Source organism: Nycticebus coucang, chromosome 10 (assembly GCF_027406575.1).
Source record: "Nycticebus coucang isolate mNycCou1 chromosome 10, mNycCou1.pri, whole genome shotgun sequence".
In the NCBI taxonomy this organism is placed as follows: Eukaryota; Metazoa; Chordata; class Mammalia; order Primates; family Lorisidae; genus Nycticebus; species Nycticebus coucang.
This window is the reverse complement of record NC_069789.1, coordinates 29,312,285-29,317,465: the sequence shown is the minus strand read 5'-3', so window position 1 is coordinate 29,317,465 and position 5,181 is coordinate 29,312,285. Positions and strand designations below refer to the sequence as shown.

Genomic DNA, 5,181 nt, shown 5'->3' with positions numbered 1-5,181 from the left:
CAGGGCCCATAATTTCCTGAATTCACCTGGAGGGCTCCGGAGGAACTCCAATCGACTCCACCAAAATTTTGGGTTCAAAACTCCCTCTCAAGAGGGAGTGTTCTTTTTCTAATTGTAGTTTGTTTGTGTCCCAGGAACAGGCCACAAAATAGTCACTGGGATACCAGTGTCACCAGGACACTAGTCAGTGCCCTGGGGAATCAGGTTAGCACACGGGAAGATGACAGGAAGGAGAAATAGGGGCTCCCAAGGGCTACCTGGTGCTGGGTGGGCCTGTTCCAGGCTCCTAGAAACACCAGTGCCAGTGGGGAGTGGCATTTGATTTCTTCTTTGTTCATGCGTTTGTTCCTCATTGTTGTCATCAGCATAATAAGCCTGTTATTCTTATTATCTGTCCCAATATAATTTCTATTCTTTTTAATTGGGTTAACAATTGTAGGAACTCAATAAAGTAAACCCCTCTCACCCCTCCAGTGCATTTTAAAGAACTTCACTGCTAGCTTCTCTGATGACTATGAAGTTTGGTTTTCTAAGAACCACCTCCAAGTCCTCTGTGAAGTTGAATGGTACAGCTTTAATGTAGGGTGGACTTCCACCAGCTCCTTTGACCCAGCTCTTGTGACTGTGGTCCATCAAGGAGTCACTGGGAAGCCAGGTCATCTGGTCACTGGGAAGCCAGGTCATCTGGACAAGTTCCCCTACATTTATCAGTGGTTGATTTTAGTCCATATCCCCTCTCCCTGGCTTCAAGCATGTGCAGAGGGTACAACAAAGCAAGACTACCCAAGGAGAGAACATGCTCAGATGTACCTGGTACCTGCCAACTGGTATGCAGGAACTGACTCCTGCACTGGGAGATGTCTAAGGCACGGTAGAATCAATCTGGGGTTCCCACTATTGGAGAGGAAGCAGGGGTCTAATCAACCCCTGGGTGTGAGATTGCTGGCAGCACTAGTGAGAATTGTAGGAGAGAATGTGGGTGTGGTGGCACTGAGACTGGACACCAAGGGTAAGGTTCCCGCTTCTCCTTATAGGACCTAGGGAGTGTTGGTCCTCCTCCTATGGCTAAGTGGCAGTTCAAATGAGAAATCGAGGCTGCCCCATTAAGAAATGAGTTAGAATTGTGTGCATTTAAGTGCTTGGAAAATGACTGAGACAGGTAATAATAGGCAGGGTTTCACACACACCCCTTGTCACAGGGCAAAACAACTGTAAGACTGGCCCCTGTCTGTAAAGGGTTTGTAATTTGTCTGAGGGAAGGAGATGAGAAGCACACAGGGGTGCCCCGTGAAGAACTCTGCTGAAGGCTCGGCACCAGTAGCTCAGAAGCTAGGGTGCCAGCCACATACAAAGGAGCTGTGGGTTCAAATTCAGCCCAGGTCTGCCAAACAACAATGACAACTACAACCAAAAACCAGCCAGGCGTTATGGCAGGTGCCTGTAATCCCGGCTACTTGGAGGCTGAGGCAGGCAAATTGCTTAAGCTCAAGAGTTTGAGGTTGCTGTGAGCTGTGATGTCACAGCACTCTACTGAGGGCAACATAGTGAGACTCTTTCTCAAAAACAAACAAACAAACAAAAAATACTGTCCTTAAGCATTTTGAAAAAGGGCTTATAGGTGACTGCTGCAACCATGTCTCTGAGAAGATTGAGAACTTTAAAACAAAAATAGCTTAAATGTCCTGATGTTTGGGTAATTATGGCATCCTTTAAGATAAAATTGGTTTTAAACCTGTTATTAAAGTTGAAATGTTTGGGGATTGTGGAACTGTCACCTCTGTAATATTTCTAGTTTACTGAATTGACTGTGAGCGTGTATTCTTTTTTTTTTTGTAGTTTTTGGCTGGGGCTGGGTTTGAACCCACCACCTCTAGCATATGGGGTGGCACCCTACTCCTTGAGCCACAGGCACTGCCTGTGAGTGTGTATTCTTGATTTTAAACCTCTGAATTGTATGAGACTTAAATGCACCCTCCTCTACTTAGGCCAGCAACTTCAGGGCATGGTCTAGCTCACATGGCCCCTTTCTAGCTCACATGGCCCCTTTCTTCCCTGCTCCAACTTTGCCCACTGGCTATTCTAAGAGAAACTGGATGTTCCAGTTTTTCTACTTTCTGTCTTGGTTGCAGGTCCTGTCCATGGTGGCCATATTTGCCGTGAAGCCATGTGAGACTTAAGGGAACAACAAAAAGACATCAGAAAGAATGCCCATGTTATGGTTTTGTTATCCGAGCTTCCTTCTGGCAGGGGGGAGGAGGCCAAATTCAGAGGTCTCTTGCATGGGTCCTTTGTCTGGAATTAATATTGGCCCTAAGAAAAATTTTGGCCAGGACTTGGTAGATGAAACAACACCTTTACAAACGGAGTGTTTTAACAAATAAATGAATGCAGTCCCTCCTGTGGGGCCAGGTTATTAGGTTTTTGTCATAGGAAGGGGATTAGGGTGTGCGCTCCCTGTTCAGGCTGCTTGGTTCCTGGCCTTGCTGGAGTTCAAAGGGTGTGAATTGCAGGGTGCAGCCTGTTTGTGCCTAGAAATGGGAGTCTGATTTTTTTTTGGCTGGGGCTAGGTTTTGAATCCACCACCCTTGGCATATGGGGCCAGTGCCCTACTCCTTGAGCCACAGGCGCTGCTTGGGAGTCTGATTTTCTGAGCTCATCTGAGCCTGAAAAATGGGGGTGGGGATAGGGGGGAAGGGCATCCCCGTTCAGCCTTGAATGGGAAAATCCTGTATTAGTGTTATATTACATAAAATGTCTCTCATTTGTAAAATGTAATAATTTGGTTATTTAATTGTTTGGGAAACTGAGTCTTTGTCAAAGAAGAAGATTCTTGCCTTTTAAACCTAATTATCAGTTTAGCCAAGTGAATAATTAACTTCATAGTAAACTGTGATCCTGCTTTTTTTTTTTTTTTGAGACAGAGTCTCAAGCTGTCGCCCTGGATAGAGTGCTGTGGCATCACAGCTCACAGCAAACTCAACCCTGTGGGCTCAAGCAATTCTCCTGCCTCTGCTTCCCAAGTAGCTGGGACCACAGGTGCCTGCCACAATGCCTGGCTTTTTTTTGGTTGCAGCCATCATTGTTGTTTGGCGGGTCTGGGCTGGATTCGAACCTGCCAGCTCAGGTGTATATGGCTGGCACCTTAGCCACTTGAGCCACAGGTGCCAAGTCTTTTTTTTTTTTTTTTTTGAGACAGAGTCTCAAACTGTTGCCCTAGGTGGATTGCTGCAGCATCACAGCTCACAACTTCCAACTCTTGGGCTTAAGCAATTTTCTTGCCCCCAGCTATTTTTTTGACTGTAGTTGTCACTGTTGTTTAGCAGGCCCAGGCTGGATTCGAACCCACCAGCTCCAGTGTATATGGCTGGCGCCCTAGCTGCTGAGCTATAGGTGCTGAGCCTGTGATCCTATTGTGTAAAAAGGTTTTTTTTTTTTTGAGAGTAAGAGAAATTAAACAGAAAGAAAAATGTCACTGTGTAAGAAAAGGATCTTGTGTGGTAAATTTTGTCCCAGAACAGAATGGTTATTTAAGAAAGTGATAAGCAGGACAATCCAGAAGGTTTAGAATGTTTATAGATTGTGCAGGATTGAATAAGATTCATAAAAGGAAATTTGTGAAGGAATTTACATGTAATCCAGTTAACTATGTATTTCCTTTAGAATCCTTTGGCTTGAATCATATTTAAACAAATGTTTTAAACCTTTGATATTTGACAAACCTTCCAAAATCAAACTCTAAATTTGGTCTTTTTGAAATATTAAGGCCACTGAAAGTCTGAGAAAGATATATTAGGTTTATTTGATATATTAAAAATGTATAGAGAGCAGCACCTGTGGCTCAAGGAGTAGGGTGCCGGCCCCATATACTGGAAGAGGTGGGTTTGAACCTGGCTTCGGCCAAAAACTGCAAAAAAAAAAGTATAGGAAATATTGTCAAATATGAAATAGTGATTAATTTTGTATGAATTATATTTATATATATTCCAATGTTATAAAACATTGGTCTGTCTTAATATATATTATCAATAATAATTTTAATTCATCTCAGAAAATGTTTCCCTTTTCTTTTGGAAGAAAACCACTTTATTCTAATTACTTCACAAATAATATCACAACAGCTGGTTTAATGAGGCCGCACCAACATCTGCCCCCAGGCCTTTACCATCTCAGTGAACTTCTACACACTAAGAACACCCTCTTCCTCTCCAATGCTAAAGAAAGGAAGCTAGTAATAACAGGAGAGGTTTAACTGATGGTGTTACCCTTTATACTTTCATTATCAATTACATTTTCATGCTAAATTAACTTGGTCTTGAGATGCGATTTTCCTTTTCTCAATTTGTACTTCTTGATTTGGATAATCCATTTGCAAGTTTGCATTGTTTCAGCACCTCATTGAATCTCACACAGAGCTTTATGTCAGTCTGGTTCTGGGCACATTCCAAAAATGGTTTCATCTCATAGAAGCAAGGGTCAACCTGCTGCTGCTGTGCCAGCTGGCTTCTGAGAGGCTCCTGGTAAGTGATGTCAGGGTTTGAGGGCTCAGCATAACGTCCCCCACCGAAGCCCCCAGTGATGGCATGACCCACAGTGTGCCCAATTGCAGAGCCCACAGCCACACCAGCTGCAGTAGTTGCCATTTAGGCCATCAGACCAGGCTGCTGGGGTGCAGCAGCAGGTGAGCCAACTGCACACGGTGGGCTGCTGCTGGTGGCTGAGCTGCTGGTGCTGGCCTGGGTGCAGCTCTCATCTGAGGTGCCTGGCTGGCCGGAGGTGGCAGGTGGGAGGTGTGACTTCAGCTGCCACACAGCATTGCAAGTGTGCAGAGGGTAGGCGTCTAGAACTGAGAAAATCTGCCAGAAAATGTTTTTTGTAACTGACTGAGTCCAAAGTTTGTCCTTCCAGGAAAATATTAGAAAAGGCTGGCAAATTTTCTTGAATTCAAATTTATTTTTATTTTTTTGCAGTTTTTGGCCAGGGCTGGGTTTGAACCCACCATCTCCAGCATATAGGGCCAGCACCCTACTCTTTGGAGCCATGGGTGCCACTCCAGAATTCAAATTTTTGATGTCTTTGGAAATTAAATACCATTGGGCTAAAAGCAAACGTCTAGGACTTTAATTAAAAAGCTAACATATCCATGAGTATTGCTCACCTAACTTCAAACAGAATAGAAATCAG

General features: G+C 44.1%; 1 pseudogene; it reads right to left on the bottom strand.

Annotated features, from left to right (window-relative positions):
- Positions 1–4,334: 4,334 nt before the first annotated feature.
- LOC128596369 (coiled-coil-helix-coiled-coil-helix domain-containing protein 2-like) lies at positions 4,335–4,813 on the bottom strand (annotated as a pseudogene).
- Between the last annotated feature and the right edge of the window lie 368 nt (positions 4,814–5,181).